This window comes from Oenanthe melanoleuca, chromosome 14, assembly GCF_029582105.1.
Source record: "Oenanthe melanoleuca isolate GR-GAL-2019-014 chromosome 14, OMel1.0, whole genome shotgun sequence".
NCBI lineage: Eukaryota > Metazoa > Chordata > Aves > Passeriformes > Muscicapidae > Oenanthe > Oenanthe melanoleuca.
Genome location: NC_079348.1, coordinates 390537 through 414744, shown reverse-complemented (window position 1 = coordinate 414744; position 24208 = coordinate 390537).

Below are 24208 nucleotides of genomic sequence, written 5' to 3'. Positions count from 1 at the left end.
TGCCAGCCCTGTCCCACTGCCCTGGCCGCAGAGGAGGAGAGCAGAGCTGCCCCTCAGCTCCCTCCTGGGCTGTGCTCACAGCAACACACACACCTCTGGGACACAGGCACTTCTTCATCTTGGCACAGAATCCTTCCAGAGATGATTATTTGAAAGATGAGTCACCAAATACAATAGCAAAGACACATCCTTGACTTACTGGCAGAGAAGGGATGTGACCAGCATTCAGTCTCTGTGCAACGTCTCCATCACACAGTGTCTGGGGTTTATTCTAAACAGCTCTCAGTCTTGAGCAGAATTGTTTTTTCACTTCAGAAATCCTGCTACTTTTTCATAAGAAATGTTCCTTAATGAAAGGAAAACCAGACAGTGTCCACGGATGTGAAAGATTACAGCACAGCTGTGTGCTGTCTGCAGCTGCTGCCTGCTCCAGCTGTTTGTGGGGCACAGGCACAGCTGGAGATGCACATCTGCCTCCTGCACTGGGGCAGCCAGGCTGTGCCCCTCAGAAGGACACCTCTGCACAAGGGCTCACGTGGAACAGCCCAGGGAAATGGGCACCAGCTCCTGCCAGGGCGAGTCTGCCTGGACACAAAGCAGGATTTTTCCAGTGAGGACACAGAGAGAGAATAACCCCCCAGGGAAGCAGCCCCAGATCCTCTCAGCCCCTCTGCTCAGCCTGCTCAGCTCAGCAGAGTGTCCTGACCTTGATGATGTTGGTTTAACTAGGATATGAAATGCAAATAGAGCCTAAGCTCAGTGATTCTGGCACCCAGCAGAGAGCTGAAGGGTGGAACGCTTCCCAGAAGGGTCAGCAAGAGCAGAAAAAATTATATAGAGCAAATAAACAGAATAAAAGCTTCTCAGTGATCCTGGTGCAGAGGGCTGCAGCTCCAGGGGACTGCAGGAGATTGTTCTGCTCTGAGGCTCATCCTCAGGGACAAGCTGCTGATGGGAGGCAGGGGAAGGCCAAGGGCAAGGAGTCAATTTGTTTTTAAAACCTGCAGGGCAGGGGGGAGGCAGCCCCGCTGTGCCTCTCGGCTGATTCTGGCACCCAGAGCCAAGGCAGCCCCCGGGGATCCCCCGGTCTGGGGCAGACCTGAGAGGGGACAATGTGTGCCCAGCCTGGGGAGGGGCTCACCCTGCACCCCCCATGCTCAGAGGAGCTGCTGCCCCAGCCCTGGGGGGCCTGAACAGAGCCCAGGCACAAAAAGACTTAACAGATTAAAACACCTCAAACCAAGGAGGGGCTCAGGGTTCTCCTGCAAGGGCAGAATGCTGCCCCTGGCTCTGAGCTCCCACCGGGCTGGGGGTGCTTGGGCAGGGGGAGCCCAGCAGGGTGGGGCTCCAGCCACGACCAGCACCCTCACCTGGGCACCACGACTTCACCAAACACTGAAAGCACAAAGTACAGCATTTATTGGGAAGAATTGCTTTCCTACCAATTACAGTTAATAGGGGAAAATTAATGTACCAATTAATGTGGCTGCTTCTCAACTTGGTCTAATATCTTGAATACTGTTCCTCTCTCTGTAAACGCAGCAAAATAAAGTGATGATCAGGATAGCAGCTAATAAAGTTTTGCTTCCCTGTACTTAAACTATTTGGCATCACTGAGTTAAGGCACAGGAAAAAGGAGATTATTTAACATTTTAAGGTTTGTAAGACCCATAAATCATTTCATACATGCCATATTTGTTGAAAAGGATAGAATACATTCAATTTTACAGTATATTAAACTTCATCTAATTTGAACGTAAGAACAGACCAGCAAAATAAATGACCAATTTCTGAAGCAGAAATTACCATTTGGCTGCTGCCATTATGAAGCTGCTGGTATTTTATCATGTTCTTAACATAATATTGCTTGTCTATTGATGCATAGTTATAGTGCTAGTCCAAATTGGAAGGCGGTGAAAGAGGACAGTGCAGAGGGTTTTTTTAATGGGCGTCATTTGTCAGATGTTATTTCAGAGGTCTTTGCACTGATGATAATATGCAGATTAAACCAGAAGTAAATAGGGAAAAAAAAGAGAGAGAGAGAAAGAGAAAGGAAGGCAGGAAGGGAATGAGAATTTCAGAATTTTGGTTGCTGCAGGTGGAGCAGCCCCAGTGGGAGCAGATAGAAGTAATTAATCTGGATTTCAGGGTTTCTGTGCCACCTCACAGTGCCTGACAAGAGGAGATTTCCCTCCTTGCATGGCAGGGCTGCAGGGCACAGGGAGCTGTGAGTGCCAGGGCAGGGCTGGGATGCAGTTCCTCCCCTCCCACTCCCCCTGCACCAGCCAGGAGCCCGTGCACAAATAAAAATTATGTTTAGTTTGCAAAACAGGAGGAAGGTACCTCAATCCTCTAGAGTTCATTGTTCTGCTAGACTTGGTATTATAGCAGCAATATATTCCAGAGAAGAGAAATCGGCTGCTGCTGCCTGCAGAATGACAATGGAAACCACAAACGCGCCGGGCTGCGGCTGCCCAGAGGGGTGTGCTCGGCTCCGCGGGCACTGGGGCACTGGGAGGGTCCAGTGGGGAAGGAATCCCACCAGTCCCACGGGCAGAGTGTTCCTGGGACAGACAGACACCTCCTGTGCACAGGGATGGCCACGCTGGGGGATGGGGCAGGCAGGGACCAGCGCTGAGTCACTGTTGCTGCTGCTCAGCCATCCCGGGCAGGGCACAACCCCAGGGAAGGGCAGGGCACAGCACCAGGAAAGGGCACAGCACCAGGGCAGGGCACAGCACCAGGGAAGGGCACAGCACCAGGGAAGGGCACAGCACCAGGGCAGGGCATCATCCCAGGGCAGGATACACAACACCAGGGCAGGGCAGGGCAACAATCACTGACCACTGGCCACAGTGCCCACAGGCACAGACAGTCACTGACCACTGGCTGCAGTGCCCACAAGCACAATCACTGACCACTGGCTGCAGTGCCCATGGGCACGGAGAGTCACTGACCACTGGCTGCAGTGCCCATGAGCACAGACAATCACTGACCACGGGCTGCAGTGCCCATGAGCACAGACAATCACTGACCACTGGCTGCAGTGCCCATGGGCACAGACAGTCACTGACCACTGGCTGCAGTGCCCATGGGCACAGACAGTCACTGACCACTGGCTGCAGTGCCCACGAGCACAGACAGTCACTGACCACTGGCTGCAGTGCCCACGGGCACAGACAGTCACTGACCACGGGCTGCAGTGCCCACAAGGAGGGACAATCACTGACCACTGGCTGCAGTGCCCACGGGCACAGACAGTCACTGACCACTGGCTGCAGTGCCCATGAGCACAGACAGTCACTGACCACTGGCCACAGTGCCCACGGGCACAGACAGTCACTGACCACTGGCTGCAGTGCCCACAAGCACAATCACTGACCACTGGCTGCATTTCCTGCCCCAGTGCTGCCCACGGGCACAGCTACTGAGCTGAGATCAAATTTGCTTCCTGCCAAATGCCCCCACAGGGAATGAGCAATGCTCCATTTGCATCCAGGACGATCATCCTGGCCCTGGTCCTGCCTCCCCCAGGGAGGGCAGTGCTCAGACCCTGCTCAGGGCTCTGCCCTGGGACTCCCGAGCCTGGCTCTGCTTAAACCAGATCAACTGCTCAGTTTTTAGAACCAGAACTGGGTTCTGTGCCTGCAAATCTGCACAGGGAGATGTTGTGCTTTAACATGGATTTCAATTACTTGCCAACCTTCAGCGTGATGATGTGACATTATGCTCTGCTGCCAGGGTTTGCCAGCATGCTCCCACTTTTATTTCTCCTGTTAAATATGGTCTTTGTTGCGCTTCATTGATCTCTGAGCATATTCTGCTGTTTACAACTTTGATAATCTTTGTGTAATCTTCAGGGGTAATTGAATTCTGACAAACATAGCTGAATTTTAAACACCACACAGATTTCAGTACATCGAAGAGCCATGATGTGAAAGTCAAAGCTGGAAATGGGGAGCAGCATTTGCTTTCAGTGCCTGTCCTGAACAACAGGAGATGAGCCAGGCTCAGAGCCCAGGGACATCAGAGCAAGCCAGGAGACGTGACTGGGGTGGGACCAGACCCAGCCCCGAGCGTAATCCCAAGAAGACAATATAATGTCATTTAATGATTTTTTAATATACACCCCCAAGACACTTCTGCACTTGCACAAAGTCCCAGAAATCCCACTGGGTCTACTCTGCTAGGGTAGGATACAGTCAGCAGCTACCAATCTCCACTAAATACCTCGGGAATTGCCCATGTACAAATAAATTATTGTTTTTATGGGCGTATATTGCCAATTGGACGAGGGGGAAAACGTTGCAGTTGGATTTTGATGTAGGAGGTTTTTTTGCAGAGCCCATGGGGCGCATGCATTGCACTTCCATAATCACTGTTGTTATTTATCATTCGCCAGCAGCAGGAGCGTGCCCAGCCCAGCCCAGGCAGGGGAGCCCAGCCCAGCTCAGCCCGGCCCAGCCCAGGCAGGGGAGCCCAGCCCGGCCCAGCCCAGGCAGGGGAGACCAGCCCAGCCCAGCCCAGCCCAGCCCAGCCCAGCCCAGCCCAGGCAGGGGAGACCAGCCCAGCCCGGCCCAGCCCAGGCAGGGGAGCCCAGCCCAGCCCGGCCCAGCCCGGCCCAGCCCAGCGCAACCCAACCCAACCCGGCCCAGCCCAGCCCAGCCCAGCCCAGCCCAGCCCAGCCCAGCCCAGCCCAGCCCAGCCCGGCCCAGCCCAGCCCGGCCCAACCCGGCCCGGCCCAGCCCAGCCCAGCCCAGCCCAGCCAGGGGAGCAGGGTGCTGGGCAGGGCTGAGCCCCCAGTGCCCCCGGACCCCGGGCACCCCCAGCCCCTGCTCCTGGCCGGGCACCAGAGTCATGGCCAGCCCGTCCTCCTGTCCCCACACTGCCGCAGGAACCCACAGCCTCCTCCTGGTGGCTGCAAAAACAGCTGTCTTGCTTGAGGACATCAGATTTTTGACGCATTTCCTACGAACTTTAATTTCCCCAGCCCTCCTGGCTCTGGATGCAGGGGACTGCTCCAGCACTCTGTAAATTAGTATGCCAGCAGAGCTGCTCCTGGAAGGAGGATAAGCTCAGCCAGACAAGAAGGAGCCTCCAGAAATCTCAGTGCTGGGAGGAAACCTTGCTGCTCTCCTGCTGTCGGAGCTGGAGCTCCGTGTCTCCAGTTTATTGCAGCAGCACACGACAGCAAAGATTTTCTGCTGAAGGGTCTGAGCCGCACTGAGGGTCCCCACGCAATCGAGAGGAAAGGAATTGAGGGGCTGTCTGGTCCGAGAGAAGGATATTGAATCTAATGTGAGCCGCTGTAATTTGGAAATGCAGCTGCAGCTGTCCGTCAGCAGAGGCTGAGGCAGGGGCAGAGCAGGGAGGGTTTTCCTGGGAGCCCCGGGCTGGGACGGAGCTGCAGCAGAGCCACGGGGGCGAGGGGAAAGGGGCACTCCAAGGTGCAAGGGGCCGCCTGTGCCCCGGCCCCAGGCAGCCGAGGAAAGGGGCAGACACGGACTCGGGGCAGCTCTGTGTCCTGCAGCACCTGCTGGAAGCTCAGGGCTGGCCCCGCCCGATGCAGAGCTGGGATGGGCAGGAGGGTGGGGAGCAGATGAAACCCCCTGCAGCACAGCACTGAGCATCCCCAGCAGGAGAGACGCAGCAGAGCTGCTCTCAGCTATTAGCTCCCCACATGTGCTTTATTTCCTGAATTAAAGAGCTGAATTATAATGAGACTTGACGTTAAATTCCATAAAAAGTCAAGCTAATCAGTGACCAAACCTGTAATTGATTCTTTTGCTAGTTCAATACTTAATGCTACATGTTAAGCAATAGGATTTTACAATTTGCTAGCACTTCACTTACAGAGAATTAAGCAATAAAAATCTATTCAGAGTAGGAGCAGCAGGAAGGGAGCCACAGCTGCTAATACAAGAACAAGCCAATAAAGTGGCTCAGCACTTGCATCAGTGTCTTGTTTTTCAGAGTATCTAGCCTGTTTGATAGTGAAACCTCTTTAGCACTTGTGAGAGAGGTGTAAAGCCCTGGGGAGGTGGTGCCGAGCTGGGAGTGCCTGGATGAGGTGACAGCAGTGACAGCAGATCCTGCCAGGCTGGAGCTGCCAGCACAGGGCGCTGGGCTCAGCCCGGGGAATGAAAATTTCAGTGGTAGTAAATCGCATTTTTAATAAATGAGAAGATAAAATAATAAGAAAATAAAATTTCCCTGTGCTGGAGGAGAACATGGAGAAATCCAGCCCCATCCCTAGGCACAGCTCGGGGCTGGGGTTGGGCTGCAGGAGCCCAGGAGGGGAGCAGGCACAGGGGGGCACAGCAGGGTCCCAGCTGCTGCCACCCTGCCAGCCTGCAGGCAGCCCTGCAGATTATATCTTCAGAACACACCTGGCTGAAGGGTCCCCGTGTGACAGCCTCAAGTGTAGGACAATTTGTACAGCACAGGAATGTGTCTGAGCACTTGTCACTGCAGACGTGCTCAGGGAGCGTGGCCACACTCGGGCATGCCCTGCATGTTCCAGGTGCATCCATCACCTGCCACAGGCAGAGGGACACCCTGGTGCCAGGACAGCTGTGCCACCTGCTCTGCTGCCAGCTGGGTCCGTGCCTGGCACTGCTGCCCCTGCCCAGCCTGCCCAGCCCTGCCAGGCACAGACCCACAGCTCTGGGCACAGCTTCTGCTGGCTGCAGGCAAAGCAGGGGAGCAGCTGGAAATGCAAACTGCAGATGGGAGGAGAGCAAGAGCTGCGTGTGCTGAGCCAGGAGCTCTCAGCAGCACACAAAATCAGGATCTCAGGCCAGTTCTGGAGGGCCTGTTCTTGTGTGCCCAGGCTGGGAGCAGGGGCAGAGCCCAGGGGTGCCAGTGTCAGCAGAGACAGGCACCCCCGGTGCCCAGCAGGACTCAGGGAGAGCTGCATCTCTGAGCATTTCTCCAGATGGGGTCCTGCAGGGGCAGCAGGTCCAGCTCCCCCACTGCCAGAGCTCAGGCACACACTCTGCCCAAATCCAGAGCTCAGGCACCCCTGGTGCTTGGGGCTGAGCCTCTGCCCAAATCCAGAACTCAGGCACCCCTGGTGCTTGGGGCTGAGCCCCTGCCCAAATCCAGAGCTCAGGCACACCTTGTGTTTGGGGCTGAGCCCCTGCCCAAATCCAGAGCTCAGGCACACCTTGTACTTGGGGCTGAGCCTCTGCCCAAATCCAGAGCTCAGGCACCCCTGGTGCTTGGGGCTGAGCCTCTGCCCAAATCCAGAGCTCAGGCACACCTTGTGTTTGGGGCTGAGCCCCTGCCCAAATGGTGCATTCTGCACTCCTGTGGCCTTTCCCCCACAGCACTGAACCCCTCACCAGCTGCCTGCCAGAGCCTTCAACCACGACATTATGGCCCCACCTTGACCTTGGGCTTCCCACAGTGACCATCTCCTGCAGAATGCACACTGCAGCTTGGGGGCATTTCCCTGAACCAGCCAAAAACCTGGAACAGCCTGGAAATGTGGGTCACTGCTCATTCACTGTGGTGCCTGCCCCGTTCCCAGAGCAGCCCCAGCACAGGGACAGGAGCTGGTTTGCTGCAGCAGGGATCCAGCAGGGCTGGCACAAAGCTCCCAGAAAACTTCATCCCACAGGGTCTCTGTGGCAGAAAAATGACAGGGGCAGAGGGAGCCAAGGCAGACCCCTGAGACTCCACCAGGCAGGGGAGCCCTGGAAGCAATGCCCTGGGTCCTGGTTCCCTGGGTCTCTGGTTCCCTGGTTCCCTGTGCCCCTGGTTCCCTGGGTCTCTGGTGTCCTGGGTCTCTGGTTCCCTGGTTCCCTGGTTCCCTGTGTCCCTGATTCCCTGTGTCCCTGGCTCCCCGTCTCCCCTCCTTTTCCCACCACCCTCAGGTTGCTCCAGCCATCTGATCTTCCAGGAGTCTGATCGAGAGAGAATGCCAGCATCATTACCAAGTTAATTAGAAAAACTCAAATGGAGCTTTAAACATTTTTATAATACATTTGGGTCTTTTTGGCAAGATTATTGCAATCTTTTGGGTTTCCATTTCCCATTAAAGCACTCTCAGCAGTGCACATATAAAAGCCATGTGATCTTGGCTCCTTGCTGCTTTTTTCCTCCCCCCCTCCCCTTTTTTTGGGGGTAAGATTTATTAAATATTTTAATCAGTTAAATTCTGGCAGCTTAAATATTTTCTTTAATAGCCTTGTTAAATGTGGATTAGATTTAAAATCCCTGCCTCTGAACTCTGAAGCAGCAGTATTTATATGCAACGTTAAAAAAATTCAAAGCTTTACAAAGCAGTAATTACTCCTTTGCTGCAGGAGGAGGAGAGATTGACTTTCTAAGTAATTTTTAGGCAAGTTTTCCAGCCTCACCGTTCCCAGACAATGCCAGAGGAGCATCATTTAAGGGTGGAATCACGGAGGATTCCCTCGGAGGAATGTCAGGAATGGCTCAGCACTGCCCGAAGCCCAGGACAGCCCTGGTGTGCCCTTGGTGGGCTGCAGCAGCAGGGGGGTTCCTGGCCCTGCTTCCCCCTTCCCAGGGTGGGCTGGGAGGGCGGGCAGGGGTCACAGAGCACGCCAAACCCTGGGCAGGCAGGCAGGGAGAGCTCCCAGGCAGCTCTGGCAGCCAAACTGCCCCAGCCAGAGCCCCGCAGCTCCCTGGGCACCACTGGAACCCCTCGTGGCTCTTTGCAAGGATTGGATCAATGCTATGTGTATAATGCTGAAATAGCATTTCTATATGGATGTAGTCTTGGGTAATAGTAAAAGTTAGACATAAGTTTTTTTAGAGATAGTATGTGTAAACTACCAGCTTAGTCAAAGATAGCAGCCCTGGGGACCCCTGCAGCTGACAATTATCAACACTCACCGGCTGGACCACCACCCAAATTAAAAGGGATAAAGAGAAGGATAAAACCACAAGCCGAAAAACAGGCACGCTCTAAAAAGGCGGAGCCAAGGAGCGGCCGTGCTAAACGGTTCCCCAAAACTGCTGGCTGTACGTGAAGGTCTAGGAGTATGTAACAAATGGATGGATTGTGAAACGTATTTACAGGTGTGCTCCGGGCAGCATGCCAAGCACCCGGCCGTTTTAACCCTTGGCTCCATGCAGGTCTCCTACTGCCTTTTTTATTAAACCTTGTAATCCTCCCAGAACCCTGAACCGTGTTTTTCACACCCCCCTGCACGTGCTGCTGGAGGGATGAGCTTTGCTGAATATTCCTGAGGAACACAAGGTACCTCTGGGAGCCTTACCTGGGTTTTAATGAAGCTTTTTGCCATTGAATGTAAGTCAATTTTCTTGGAGTGATTACCCTGTCTCTGGAGGGTATTGTAGAAATAGGTAAGAACTAGAGAGGGACAGCAGTAATATCAAGGACTTGAACAATTCTCAAATAAGAAGAGACAGAAAAACAAGATAGAAACAGAATGAATAAATAATAAATGGTCTTCAAGAGACAGTCTGGGAGCTCCTCTTATCCCACTCTCATAAAACAGAGGAATTATGATGTTGAATTAAAAGGTGGGATTAGAAGGCAAACACTGCTGGTGTGAGCTGTAGGCAGGGATGGGCTCAGCCTGGCACAGCCCCAGCCCTCCAGGGCTCAGCTCTGCCTCCCCAGCTGCAGGATGCAGAGGAACAGCCTGGGATGTGCTGCTGGGCTGGGCTGGGCTGGGCTGAGCCCCAGAGTTGGGCTGAGTTGGGCTGGGCTGGGCTGGGCTGGGCCGGGCCCCAGAGTTGGGCTGAGCCCCAGACCTAGGCTGGGCTGGGCTGGGCTGGGCTGGGCCGGGCCCCAGAGTTGGGCTGGGCTGAGCCCCAGAGCTGGGCTGGGCCGGGCCCCAGAGCTGGGCTGGGCCGGGCCCCAGAGTTGGGCTGGGCTGAGCCCCAGAGCTGGGCTGGGCTGGGCCCCAGAGTTGGGCTGGGCTGAGCCCCAGAGCTGGGCTGGGCTGAGCCCCAGAGTTGGGCTGAGCTGAGCCCCAGAGCTGGGCTGGGCTGGGCTGAGCCGAGCCCCAGAGCTGGGCTGAGCCCCAGAGCTGGGCTGGGCTGGGCTGGGCTGGGCTGAGCCGAGCCCCAGAGCTGGCTCTGAGCTGAGCCCCTGCAGGGTGCTGTGTGGGGAGGGCACTGGCAATGCTCTTACATGCAGATCCCACCCTGGGGTGCAGATTCCACCCTCTGGGTCTGCAGCTGCTCCTGCAGGGACTGTGTGCAGCCTCAGGTAGAACACAGGAGCAAAAGATGAGAGAAGTGCAGGAAAGGCCCTGAGCAGCCTCCCCCGCCCCAGCCAGCCCTGGGGAGCTGGGATGGGACTCCAGGGACACAAACTCCTCTCAGCTCTGCACCAGAGCATGAAGGCATTCTCCTTTCAAAATTCATACAATAACCCAGAGTGTAGGTTCCAGCTGCAGAGCTGCTGTTTACATATCTCCCTGCAAGAGCCCCGTGCTGGTTATGAATTATTTAGCACGATGCACTCTCACACCAGCCCTGCCTGCTCTGGGGCCTCCTCTCAATTAGGCCTTGGTGGCACAGGGTCAGGAATAACAGGTCACTTAACTGTAAATAAGAGTGGCACTGGGAGATGTGCTGGAGTATCTGTGTTCCTGTAAAACCGAGTTTGTGGAGATCAGCTCCTCACATGGTCACTTGTCATGCAAAAAGTGTGTTTAGCAAAACACACCTGACAGAGCTCAACCCAGCAGGTGTGGCTGCTCCTCCCTGTCCTGGCTGGGCACTGGGCTGTGCCAGCCTGGGCTGTGCCCTGGGATGGGGACAGTTCAGGGATGCTGTGCCCCAGGAATGGGACAGTTCAGGGATGCTGTGCCCCAGGAATGGGGCAGTTCAGGCATGCTGTGCCCTGGGAATGGGACAGTTCAGGGATGCTGTGCCCTGGGAATGGGACAGCTCAGGGATGCTGTGCCCCAGGATGGGACAGCTCAGGGGTGCTGTGCCCCAGGAATGGGACAGTTCAGGGATGCTGTGCCCTGGGAATGGGGCAGTACTGGGATGCTGTGCCCAGGAATGGGGCAGTTCAGGGATGCTGTGCCCTGGGAATGGGGCAGTTCTGGAGCTGCTGAGCCCCAGAACCTGCTCACCCTGCCCAGCACAGGATCCAGGCTCAGGACACAGGAGAGCTGCCAGGAGCAGTTACTAACATGGAAAACTTTGTGGCAAAGAAGCAAATTTACTGACAGTGAGTTTGGTTTGTCAGTTTATTTGGCTTTGAAAAGGACAGTGTTTTAAGGAGAAGTTTTGGTGCTTTTCCACTTGAAGCCTTTAATGTTCTTAAAGAGAACAAATTCAGTAAGGATGTAAAGTTCTCATTTTGGACCAAATTAAGCACTTCCCCATACAAAAGACTGCCCTTTGTACTGTGTTTTATGGCACTCTGCTTTGTAGAAGTTTTTGAAAAGTTATTTAATGTCAAGCCAATGTTGCTGTGCTTTTTGAGCTGGAAGCAAACAGAAAAATCAGGTTTTTACCCCAGACTGGGAGCTCCTCTCCCCTCTCTGCCTGCCCCCTCCATCCATGCCATGCACCAATATCCACAGCAGAGCTGCCCTGCAGCCTGTCCTGCTGCCTGGGACAGGGGACAGGGGACCCTGGGGACACTGGGGACCCTGCAGCCTCCAGCCAGGCCAGGATCACACTCCTTGCTCTGCAGCAGCCACAGGTTCCTCTGCCATGGCTGGGATCAGCCCGCACACACTGCCCAGCTCCACAGCAGCAGCTGAAGCTCCTGGCACCATCCTCGCTGCAGGGGATGGGGCAGCAGGGCTGGGGGATGCTCCTGTGTCCCCTGGGCTGCAGCCAGCCCAGCCGCACGTTTCTCGTGCAGAGGCTCTTGATCCCAAATCCACGGAGGGCCAGCAGCAGCATCTCCCTCCAGAATGCCAGGGCATGAACAATCAACAGTTAATGAATGAACAATCGGCAGGGCTGGCTGCTGCCCCCTCCCTGGGCTGGAGGACGGGGCTGGGGCTGGGGCTGGGGAAGTGGAAGGGCTGGGGAAGGGCTGGGGCTGGGATGGTGCTGGGGCTGGGGAAGGGCTGGGGAAGGGCTGGGGCTGGGATGGTGCTGGGGCTGGGAAAGGGCTGGGGCTGGGACCCCCCTGCACAGCAGCTCCTTCCCAGTGCCAGCCCAGCCTTTCCAGGAGTTGCTATTAGCTCAGTCTGGGAGTGATAATCACAAGCCATTAATGGGAATCTGTTTGAGTGCCACTGTGTGGCAAGATCGTAAATTAATGGTCGTTTCATTTATTGTCATTTTATCCATAACAAGACGCTGATTTTCCTCCCGGGATAATGAAATTGATCTGCAAGAGCCATAAATCCTCCCGGTGGTGTGGCTGGAGCAAGGTGCTGGATGGAGGGGCTGCTGGCAGGGAGGGGAAGGCTCATGAATCTGGGGAGGAGAGGAGGGGCAGGGGCTGGAGCCCTGCTGGCAGCAGAGCCCTGCAGGCTCCAGAGCCTCAGCCAAGGCAGCAGCCGCACATCCCTCACTGGCCTGACTCTTCTCTCAATGGGAAATCATCTTTTAAAGGCAAACCAAAGCAGCCCAGGACGCTCTGTCACCTCCACCCCATCAGGGCTGCCCCAAGAGGTGCTGCCCAGCCCACCTGTGCAGCTCAGCCAGGTAAAGGACTGGTGGCTTCTGCAGCCTTCCCCTGGGGCATAAAACAAAAACACACTGAACATTTATAGCACACACGGAGCTGGAATGCTCCCTGGTCCCTGCTGCTCCCAGCACCCCTGCCCAGCACCTTTACCCTGTGCCTTCACAGCAGTCACCCCTGGAAATAAAAATTAGGGAAGTTTTCATAGTGAAGTCTCTAGATGGGAAAAGGCATCAGAGCTCTGGGGTGAGGATCACCCTCCTCCCCCTGCTCTGCCCTCACTGAATGAGGCTCGGGGCTGGCTGGGCACAGCTCCCCTCCAGAGGGACCCTGCAGCAGGAAAGGGCAGTGGGGAGGAGACCCCAGGCCCCTCTGCAAACCAGCTCCTCCTGCAGCAAGGGCTCAGAGGCCTTTCAGCTCTCTGGCCTTTCTCCTTGTGTAATTCAGCTGAGATATCATTTTAAATACAGCTATTTTTCTCACTCAGATATGAGAAATATTAACTGGGCAAACTTTGCTGTGGCTGTCACCATCCTTTTAGCAGTGTGATTGCCAGCAGGGATTTATTGTCCTCCCTGCATCTGGGTTATTTGAGCTTTGCTTTGCTGCAGGGCCAGGGCAACAATAAATTTCCTTCTCCTCTGGAACATGCTCTAACCTCTCATTTTCTAATAAAGTGTTAAACCTTGGAGCAAGCACACTGGCCTGGTGCTGGAGAGGAGGGGAGCTGAGCCAGGGAAGAGCCTGCTGTGGGCAGGGGGGCACCCTGGGGACCAGGACATCAATACCCACAAACGGGGTGACCCCAGGGGAGATCCCTCCCCATAAACGGGGTGACCCCAGAGCAGCTCAGGGATGGGGCAGGAGGGATGGGGGTGAGGATGATGGGGCAGGAGGGATGGAACAGGAGAGATGGAACAGGAGGGATGGAACAGGAGAGATGGAAAGGAAGGATGGATCAGGAAGGATGGAGCAGCAGGGATGACGAGGCAAGGGATGGAGCAGCAGGGATGGGGGTGAGGATGATGGGGCAGGAGAGATGGACAGGAGGGATGAAACAGGAGGGATGGAACAGGAGGGATGGAGCAGGAGGGATGGAGCAGGAGGGATGGAGCAGGAGGGATGGAGCAGGAGGGATGGAACAGGAGGGATGGGGGTGAGGATGATGGAACAGGAGGGATGGAGCAGGAGGGATGGAGCAGGAGGGATGGAACAGGAGGGATGGAGCAGGAGGGATGGGGGTGAGGATGATGGAACAGGAGGGATGGAGCAGCAGGGATGGAGCAGCAGGCATGGGGGTGAGGATGATGGGGCAGGAGAGATGGACAGGAGGGATGGAACAGGAGGGATGGAACAGGAGGGATGGAGCAGCAGGGATGACGAGGCAAGGGATGGAGCAGCAGGGATGGGGGTGAGGATGATGGGGCAGGAGGGATGGAGCAGCAGGGATGGAACAGGAGGGATGGGGCAGGACGGATGGAGCAGCAGGGATGGAGCAGCAGGGATGGGGGTGAAGCTGACAGAGCAGCAGGGCTGGTGCTGCACCTGCTGCTGCTCCATCACTCCCCAGAGGTGGCTGCAGCCCCAGGCTCCTCTGCCTGAGCTCGATGGGGACCTGTGGCACGGGGCTGTGTTGGGGAGATCTGGTTTTCCCAATTTATTCTGTTTGGATTGGCAAGTTGGCCTCACTCTTTCTCAACTGACTGATAAAGCACTAGACAGGGGATTAGTCCTCTTGGAAGCTAAAGAAAGAGGTAATTTGGGTTGTTTATAGCCTGCAGGGGTAGAATCAAAATGTACAATACTGAGAGAGTCAAACTTCTGCAGCGTGTGGCAGAGCCATAACTCAGAGAAGTATCACACATTACAGGCTAGGAAATGCATTCCCGTGACAAAAGGCTGCAAAGGCAGAAAGAATGAGAGGAATTAATCTGTTCTTGGGACAAATATTGTAATGAAGACAGGAAATGCCAAGAAAACTCGCCCTGCCTGGTTCAGGGCTGGAATGGGAGTGCTCAGCCCAGGCTGGCTCTGAGCTCTGGGGACAGCCCAGCCCCAGGGGGCAGAGGGGATCCCCAGCCTGACCTTGGCTGTTCTGCACTTGGTGCAGGAGTAACAGCTTTCCCTCTACTGGGCTGTGCTGGATTTCCACAGCTATTAAATCTAATTGCTGAGATAGAGTTATAAAATTATAATTTTAACCATAGCATTGAGATGGAGTAACCGGCCGCCTATTTCTGTGATTACCCTGATTATTAAATGAACAGCTGCCTCCAAATATGTTTGCAACAAACTAATTCAATGAGTGCATGTGCCTGAATATTCATGGCCCTTATTCACAGCACAGACTTTTTCACTGTGACTTTAAAAGTTAATTTATCCTGGCAATTCCAATAAATCCCCTTCCATCAGCCTGGTTGAAGCTGCAGGCTCTGACAGAGAGTTTGGCAGCAGGGAAGGTGTCCCTGCCTCAGTGTCAGTGCCAGGCTTCTCCCCTGCCTTGTTGGTGGCTTTGACAGCCCCCAGCACAGAGCTGGCATGGTGTGACACCCCCAGGCTGAGCTTCAGCCTTCCTCCAGAGTCTGCAGCCAGGAGAGAACCCACCTCCCAGCCCTGAATGGAAATAGGGGTGCAGCTGGCCAGGGGAGCAACAGCCAGGACAGCAACAGCCAGCAGGACAACAGGCAGGACAACAGGCAGGACAACAGGCAGGACAACAGGCAGGACAACAGCCAGCAGGACAACAGGCAGCAACAACCAGGACAACAGCCAGGACAACAACAACCAGGACAACAGCCAGCAGGACAACAGCCAGGACAACAGGCAGGACAACAGCCAGGACAACAACAACCAGGACAGCAACAGCCAGCAGGACAACAGGCAGGACAACAGGCAGGACAACAGCCAGGACAACAGCCAGGACAACAGGCAGGACAACAGCCAGGACAACAACAACCAGGACAACAGGCAGGACAACAGCCAGGACAACAGCCAGCCAAGACAGCAGCCAGACAGGACAACAGCCAGGACAACAACAGCCAGCAGGACAACAGGCAGGACAACAACAACCAGGACAGCAACAGCCAGCAGGACAGCAACAGCCAGCAGGACAACAGGCAGGACAACAGCCAGCAGGACAGCAACAGCCAGGACAACAGGCAGGACAACAGCCAGCAGGACAACAACCAGGACAACAGCCAGGACAGCAACAGCCAGGACAACAGCCAGGACAACAGCCAGACAGGACAGCAACAGCCAGCAGGACAACAGCCAGCCAAGACAACAACAACACAGGACAGCAACAGCCAGCAGGACAACAGCCAGGACAACAACAACCAGGACAACAGCCAGGACAGCAACAGCCAGGACAACAGCCAGGACAACAGCCAGGACAACAACAACCAAGGGACAACAGCAACCAGCAGGACAACAGCCAGCCAAGACAGCAGCCAGACAGGACAACAGCCAGGACAACAACAACCAGGACAACAGCCAGGACAGCAACAGCCAGCAGGACAACAGCCAGGACAACAGCCAGGACAACAACAACCAGGACAACAGGCAGGACAGCAACAACCAGGACAACAGCCAGGACAACAGCCAGGACAACAGCCAGGACAACAACAACCAGGACAACAGGCAGGACAGCAACAACCAGGACAACAGCCAGGACAACAACCAGACAGGACAACAGCCAGCCAAGACAGCAGCCAGACAGGACAACAGCCAGGACAACAACAACCAGGACAACAGCCAGGACAGCAACAGCCAGACAGGACAACAGCCAGGCAGGACAACAGGCAGGACAACAGCCAGGACAACAACAACCAGGACAACAGGCAGGACAGCAACAGCCAGGACAACAGCCAGGACAACAGCCAGGACAACAGCCAGGACAACAACAACCAGGACAACAGGCAGGACAGCAACAACCAGGACAACAGCCAGGACAACAACCAGACAGGACAACAGCCAGACAGGACAACAACCAGCAGCCCTGCAGGGCCAGTGTGGGCTGGGGGTGGCTCCCAGCAGGCAGCAGAGGGAGGGATTTTGCCCTGAGGGACAATGGGACCCCCTGCAAGGGCCCCTTGGCACCTGCCCACTCTGGCCACTCCCCTGGTCACTCTGGCCATGACCCCCTGGTCACTCTGGCCACTCCCCTGGCCACTCTGGCCACTTCCCCTGGTCACTCTGGCCACTCCCCTGGCCACTCTGGTCATGACCCCCTGGTCACTCTGGCCACTTCCCCTGGTCACTCTGGTCATGACCCCCTGGTCACTCTGGCCACTTCCCCTGGTCACTCTGGCCATTCCCCTGGTCACTCTGGCCACCTCCTGTGGTCCCGGGGCAGAGCTCAGGCTGATCCATGTGCTGGCTGCCCATGGATCAATGCTCCTGCCCCCAGCCTGGCCTGTGAGAACACCAAATGATTTCTTGGATCCAGTCTCTGTGCACTCCTCAGTGCAAGCTGCACTGCCATGACCACAGGAGCCATTTAATAATGGCCACAGCAGGACCCAGAGTGCTCAGAAAGCTGGAAGTGCTGCCTGGGTGAGTGCCCAGCAGTTCTTCCATCTGATGTGCTGGTCACAGAGCTCTGGGGCTCCCCAGGGCTCCTGCAGCCCCTGGGCCCAGCTGAGCTCTGCCCTGGGGTGTGCTGGGCTCTGCAGGCTCAGCTCCAGGACACCTGTGGGAGTGCCTGCCAGGGAAATGCAGCAGGTGCCTGGCTTCTCCAGCCATGCATCCATCCTGCCCAGGGAGGATCAGCAGCTGCTGCACCAGCCTGGAGCACCCAGCCTGGCTGGGCACTGACCTGTGCGCCCTGCAGCTTCCTCACATCCCCACTGACATGTCCACATGTCCTTTGGCAAGGAACCACCATTAAAAAAAAAAAAAAAAAAAAAAAAAAAAAAAAGGCTGTTTAAAGATTTTATTAAAAATCCAAGGAAAAAAAATGGAAAAAAAAAAAAAAAAAAAAGAAAAGAAAAATCTGTTACAGCATTTGAAATGTAAAGTAGGGCTTTCATTTCAACAGCATCCCTGCTGCCTTTTGTCTCTTCCTGTACAGAGGTTTCACATAAAGATCCACAGTTTGACAGATGTTCAGATAATATGAAAGAGGGCAATATCTGATTGTGGGGGAAAAGAAACAGTTCAGCTGAGCCAGGCCAGAGCTGCTGGACTGTGAGCAGCTGCTCTGCAGAGCCAAACACCAGTGGGAAGGAGGGCTTGGAGGGGCCTGGCAGCCCCAGCTGGGGTGAGGAGCCCATCCCCAGCCTCCCCTGGAGCCCATCCCCATCCCACCCCATCCCCATCCCCATCCCATCCCCATCCCCATCCCCATCCCCATCCCCATCCCCATCCCATCCCCATCCCCATCCCATCCCATCCCCATCCCCATCCCCATCCCATCCCATCCCATCCCATCCCATCCCATCCCATCCCCATCCCATCCCCATCCCCTGCAGCCCAGCCTGTCCCAGGGCACAGCCCCATCAGTGTGTCCTGGCCCAGGCCCAGGCTCAGGCCCAGGCCCAGGCTCAGGCCCAGGCTCTGCCTGGGGCTCCCTGGCTCAGAGCTTGTGTCCCCAGCTGTGCTGAGGGTCCCTTTCTGCTGAGCTGCAGCTCTGGCTGGGCTCAGGGACAGGACACTGCCCTGCTGCTGGGCTCAGGGACAGGACACTGCCCTGCTGCTGGGCTCAGCCTGTCCAGGCACCAGCCAAGGACACTCCTGGGGATGCCCATGCAGCTCATCCCTGGCTACTTTGGGAGAAGCCAAACTGCTCCTCGGCCCCTGTGGCTGCTCTCAGCCCTGTCCCTGCCCGGAGGGTTTCCCCTGGGCAGGGCAGGGCAGGGCAGGCTCTCCCCTGGGACCAGGGGCTCTGCTCCCTGCCCTGGCAGCCAGGCTTGGCAGGGATGCTGCTCTGCTGCAGCTGGGGAGGCAGAAACAGGCACCAAGGAATGCTCCTGCTGTTCTAACAAGGAACAATAGATTAAAAAGCTAGTTAAAAATTCATCCAGGAGAGGCAGAGTTTCCCAAGCATATCAGAGTTAATATTTATAAAGGGGATTGTTGCTCAGTCTCAATTATCCTAAAAGCTTGGTACAACTGATGCATTGGAGAAGCCAGAACACAGACATGTCAAGAGAAAACCATTCCCTGTGACCGCTGACAAAACACAATCAGATCTGCAGCATGTGGAGCCAATTGATTTTCCACAGCTCCCACAATGTAAACAAATGATTGATTCTCAGTGCTTTCATTTGTGAGCAGGCAGGCAGGCACTTCTCCATCTCCCAGCACAGGTGGGGCTGGAGGGAAACGTGGCTGCAGTGGGGCAGCTGCAGCCCTTTCATCACCAGACAGCAGCAGGAGCTTTGATTCTTGCTCCCCAGCCCCTCAAGCAGCCACTAAATAATGAACAATTCCTCCTGAAAGCAGCCCCCAGTCATGTGAAATCCTTCTGCTGCCAGTGGCCATGTCAGACCACATTGTGCCTTCAATGGCAGCCAAGAGCTTTTTATTGCTTTTGCATTTTGCATCCTCTGATGTTTCCAGCTTTGCTCTGATTTACTCGAGACAGATGAGACAGGAATATCTCCAAGAGCTTTATTAGTGCTCTGCCAGTGCAGCAGCAGCACTGGAGTGTGTCTGTGCCTGCTCAGATCCCTGCCCTGTCCCTGTGAGACCAATCATCCACCCTCCAGTGCCTGTGCCTGCTGGGCCGTGCCCAGGCTGTGCCACACCCGACCTCAGCCCAGCAGGGACTGGCATCAGCATGTCCAGTACCAACATGTCCAGTACCAGCATGTCCAGTAACAGCATGTCCCAGTACCAGCATGTCCAGTACCAGCAGTGTGTGTCCCAGTACCAGCATGTCCCAGTACCAGCATGTCCAGTACCAGCAAGTCCAGTACCAGCATGTCCAGTACCAGCATGTCCAGTACCAGCATGTCCAGTATCAGCATGTCCCAGTACCAGTAGTGTCCATCCTGGGGCTGGGGGCACACACAGACACCCTGGGGGCACACACAGACACACTGGGGCACACACAGACACACTGGGGGCACACACAGACACTGTGGGGGCACACACAGACACTGGGGGCACACACAGACACTGTGGGGCACACACAGACACCCTGGGGCACACACAGACACTGGGGGGCACACACAGACACTGTGGGGGCACACACAGACACTCTGGGGCACACACAGACACCCTGGGGCACACACAGACACTCTGGGGCACACACAGACACTGTGGGGTCACACACAGACACCCTGGGGCACACACAGACACCCTGGGGGCACACACAGACACTGGGGGCACACACAGACACTGTGGGGGCACACACAGACACTGTGGGGGCACACACAGACACTCTGGGGCACACACAGACACTGGGGCACACACAGACACTGGGGGCACACACAGACACTGTGGGGGCACACACAGACACTGGGGGCACACACAGACACTGTGGGGGCACACACAGACACTGTGGCACACACAGACACCCTGGGGCACACACAGACACTCTGGGGCACACACAGACACTGGGGCACACACAGACACCCTGGGGCACACACAGACACTGGGGGCACACACAGACACTGTGGGGCACACACAGACACTGTGGGGGCACACACAGACACTGGGGGCACACACAGACACTGGGGCACACACAGACACTGGGGCACACACAGACACCCTGGGGCACACACAGACACTGTGGGGCACACACAGACACTCTGGGGCACACACAGACACTGGGGCACACACAGACACTGTGGGGGCACACACAGACACCCTGGGGCACACACAGACACTGGGGGGCACACACAGACACTGTGGGGGCACACACAGACACTGTGGCACACACAGACACTGTGGGGGCACACACAGACACTGTGGGAGCACACACAGACACTGTGGGGCACACACAGACACTGTGGGGCACACACAGACACTCTGGGGCACACACAGACACTCTGGGGCACACACAGACACTGGGGGCACACACAGACACTGGGGGCACACACAGACACCCTGGGGGCACACACAGACACCCTGGGGCACACACAGACACTGGGGGGCACACACAGACACCCTGGGGCACACACAGACACTGTGGGGCACACACAGACACTGTGGGGGCACACACAGACACTGGGGGCACACACAGACACCCTGGGGGCACACACAGACACTGGGGGCACACACAGACAGTGTGGGGCACACACAGACACCCTGGGGGCACACACAGACACTGGGGGCACACACAGACACCCTGGGGGCACACACAGACACCCTGGGGCACACACAGACACTGTGGGGGCACACACAGACACTGGGGGCACACACAGACACCCTGGGGGCACACACAGACACCCTGGGGGCACACACAGACACTGTGGGGTCACACACAGACACTGTGGGGCACACACAGACACTGGGGGGCACACACAGACACTGTGGGGGCACACACAGACACTGGGGGCACACACAGACACTCTGGGCACACACAGACACTGTGGGGCACACACAGACACTCTGGGGGCACACACAGACACCCTGGGGGCACACACAGACACCCTGGGGCACACACAGACACTGTGGGGGCACACACAGACACCCTGGGGCACACACAGACACTGGGGGCACACACAGACACTGGGGGCACACACAGACACCCTGGGGCACACACAGACACTGGGGGGCACACACAGACACCCTGGGGGCACACACAGACACTGGGGGGCACACACAGACACACACAGACACTGGGGGCACACAGACACTGTGGGGCACACACAGACACCCTGGGGCACACACAGACACCCTGGGGCACACACAGACACCCTGGGGGCACACACAGACACCCTGGGGCACACACAGACACTGTGGGCACACACAGACACTGTGGGGCACACACAGACACTGGGGGCACACACAGACACCCTGGGGCACACACAGACACTGGGGCACACACAGACACCCTGGGGGCACACACAGACACCCTGGGGCACACACAGACACTGTGGGGCACACACAGACACCCTGGGGCACACACAGACACTGGGGGGCACACACACACACCCTGGGGCACACACAGACACCCTGGGGCACACACAGCTGCCCTGGGTGTGCAGCCCCATCCCTGCAGAGCAGCACCAGTGTCAGGTGCTGCCCTGGGTGCCCATGGTGGGCACAGAACCGAGTCCTGCCCAGGAAAACCTTCTCCTGCCAGAGGGGCTGGGGGTTCCCTGGGGGTCCCAGGGCTGTAGGTGGCCCAGGTTGTGGGGGCTGTGCCCCCTGTGCCACCCCAGGGCTGTGCAGGGCTGTGCTCCCTGTGCCACCCCAGGCTGTGCCCCCTGTACCACCCCAGGGCTGTGCTCCCTGTGCCACCCCAGGCTGTGCCCCCTGTGCTCCCTGTGCCACCCCAGGCTGTGGGTTTGTGCCCCCTGTGCCACCCCAGGCTGTGCCCCCTGTGCTCCCTGTGCCACCCCAGGGCTGTGCAGGGCTGTGCTCCCTGTGCCACCCCAGGCTGTGCCCCCTGTGCTCCCTGTGCCACCCCAGGCTGTGGGTTTGTGCCCCCTGTGCCACCCCAGGCTGTGCCCCCTGTGCTCCCTGTGCCACCCCAGGCTGTCCCTGTGCCACCCCAGGCTGTGCCCCCTGTGCTCCCTGTGCCACCCCAGGGCTGTGCAGGGCTGTGCTCCCTGTGCCACCCCAGGCTGTGCCCCCTGTGCCACCCCAGGCTGTGGGTTTGTGCCCCCTGTGCCACCCCAGGCTGTGGGTTTGTGCCCCCTGTGTCACCCCAGGCTGTGCCCCCTGTGCTCCTGTGCCACCCCAGGGCTGCCGGGCACCGTGCCCGCTCCTGGCACCAGGGCTGGCACCATTCCCCGGGAGTGGGAGCCAATCCTTCCCAAAACACAAACAGAGGAGGAGGCTGGCGTGGGCACTGACAGATCCCTGCGCAGGCAGGGACTCCACCAGGGCTTGCAGTGTTTGTTTGAAATTAAAATGGTCTTTTCAAAGCACATTAAAACTCCTGAAAGCAGCCAGGAACATCTGTGATCTCCTCACAAAGGCCTTCCTGGCTATTTTAGAAATTACCCTGAGCCCATTATAGTATCAGCATAATTCTGCCTCTTTATTTCAAGCTTGCAAGATATTTATATTTAAAATAATTTTTACATAGTTCCAATGTGAATCACAAGCTGGTTTTTCTGCTTATGTATTAATTGCATGTGTGTGTCCAGTGCTAAACCTTACTGCCGTGCAATTTGCACAAGGTAATTAACCACCTAGAAACCAGATTACTCGTGTTTGGAAGTGTTACATCCAGTTAATCTAATTGACTAATAACATGTTTCCATTTAGCAGCACGTACTGTACTTCCAGTGATTGAATTAATGGCATGTTAACGCTGCTTTTTGCAACAACATTTGGCATAAATTGCATTAAAAATTGATGTTCGTACAAATGTATTTTGAATACAGCTCAGCATGTGGCCTGGGAAAACACTCCTGGAAAACACTCCTGCTGTTTATGAGAGCAACTGCACTCAGAGTGCTCAGCAGTGCTGCCTTCCTTCCTTCCTTCCTTCCTTCCTTCCTTCCTTCCTTCCTTCCTTCCTTCCTTCCTTCCTTCCTTCCTTCCTTCCTTCCTTCCTTCCTTCCTTCCTTCCTTCCTTCCTTCCTTCCTTCCTTCCTTCCATCCTTGGCTCATGGCACTGCACCTCATTGGAACCCAGGCTCTTATTGCATCCCACCAAAGGTCTCTGGGAAACAAAACCATAACCAGAAAAAAGCTGAAATCACAGAACCTCAGAGCAATTAAAAGTCATGTTCACACAGACCCATTAGTGCTGATTCTCACACTCTTTACATAGGAACAGAACATAATAATCATTTCCAATTAAATTGTGCTTCTCCAAGGTGCATTAACCAGTTTTATCCATCCGATTAATTGGATGCACCTCTGCTGCAGGGAGCAGTTTCAGCACTCCAGAGGGAAAGCAGAGAGTTAATGTAAGCAGCTGTGTGGTGCTGATGCAGGAGCCCTGTGCTGTCACACAGGGCACACTCACTGCACACTGTCCCAGCCCAGCTCAGAGCTCCTGCTGCTGTGCTGTCACACAGGGCACACTCACTGCACACTGTCCTAACCCAGTTCAGAGCTCCTGCTGCTGTGCTGTCACACAGGGCACACTCACTGCACACTGTCCCAGCCCAGCTCAGAGCTCCTGCTGCTGTGCTGTCACACAGGGCACACTCACTGCACACTGTCCCCAACCAGCTCAGAGCTCCTGCTGCTGTGCTGTCACACAGGGCACACTCACTGCACACTGTCCTAACCCAGTTCAGAGCTCCTGCTGCTGTGCTGTCACACAGGGCACACTCACTGCACACTGTCCTAACCCAGCTCAGAGCTCCTGCTGCTGTGCTGTCACACAGGGCACACTCACTGCACACTGTCCTAACCCAGCTCAGAGCTCCTGCTGCTGTGCTGTCACACAGGGCACACTCACTGCACACTGTCCTAACCCAGCTCAGAGCTCCTGCTGCTGTGCTGTCACACAGGGCACAC